Genomic DNA, 1,298 nt, shown 5'->3' on the forward strand with positions numbered 1-1,298 from the left:
AACAAATGTTCCCGACTCCTAATTCTTGAAATGTTGATGATGATGAAGATGATACTTTGTCACTGTACGTACATGCGATGGAATTCATTCTCTGTATTTAACCCATCCTCTACACACACTAGGAACAGTCGGCAGCCACACTGCTTAGTTAACAGTGCGATATCCTATTGAAAATAACAATTTCATTTAGGAGACACTTTTATCCAAAGCGGCATGCATGTGCAAAACATATGAGCAAATAAATGTGCATGTTCACGACTAACACAAAAATAAATAAATAAAACAACCATTCCTTTCTTTACCCGTCGTTCTCCTGTCTTTCCCTCTTCGCCGCTAGCCAGATCGCCAGTAAGCCAACCCCCCCACCCCCACCCCATGGCAGAAAGCGAAGCGATCGTCAGCTTTACGCTTGTGGTGGTAGGAGATGGAGGAACGGGAAAAACGACTTTCCTAAAGAGACACCTAACAGGGGAGTTCGAGAAGAAACATGTTGCAACTGTTGGAGTAGAGGTGCACCCACTGACCTTCCACACCAGCAGAGGAGCCGTGTGGGACACAGCTGGGCAGGAGCCATTCGGTGGGCTCTGAGATGGATACCGCATTCAAGCTCGGTGGGCCGTCACCATGTTTGACGGCAGCTCTCGAGTCACCTACAAGAACATGCCCAGCTGGCATCGTGACCTGGTGCGAGTCTGTGAGAACATGCCAATCATCCTCTGTGGCAACAAGGCGGACATTAAAGACAGGAAAGCCAAAGCCAAGAGCATCGTGTTTCACCCTAAGAAGAACCTGCGGTACCATGACATCTCTGCCAGGAGTAACTACACCTTTGAGAAGCCCTTCCTGTGGTTGGGAGGGAAGCTGATTGGTGACCCCAACCTGGAGTTTGTTGAGATGCCTGCCCTCGCACCCCCTGAGATCCAGATGGACCCCACACTTGTTAAACAGTATGGGGACGAGCGCCATGTTGCATCACCAACTGCACCCCCAGAGGAAGAGGATGACCTCTAACCTGTTACCTCATGTCCCCTCTCCTCACTCCCTCCACCCTAGCGTGGACAGGAACGTTGTTGGAGTCCGGCCACTTTTACTGCAAAACCCCATTGGAAAGTTATTTTTTAATTTTTGAACTTTTTGTTTTGTGTTAAAACTGAAAAACTGCAAAGGGAAAAAAAACTTGGTGGGGAAAAGTTGTGGTTCTAATTTCACTGTCTGAGACACACCCGACCTAGCGTTGTGGACACGGCAACATGCTACTCTTCATCATCTGGCACCCTCCACTGCTTTTACCCAGCACA

General features: G+C 48.5%; 1 pseudogene; it reads left to right on the forward strand.

The window, feature by feature from the left end:
- Positions 1 to 375: 375 nt before the first annotated feature.
- Positions 376 to 1,011, forward strand: LOC130113244 (GTP-binding nuclear protein Ran-like; annotated as a pseudogene).
- Positions 1,012 to 1,298: the final 287 nt, after the last annotated feature.

This window comes from Lampris incognitus, chromosome 5, assembly GCF_029633865.1.
Source record: "Lampris incognitus isolate fLamInc1 chromosome 5, fLamInc1.hap2, whole genome shotgun sequence".
In the NCBI taxonomy this organism is placed as follows: Eukaryota; Metazoa; Chordata; class Actinopteri; order Lampriformes; family Lampridae; genus Lampris; species Lampris incognitus.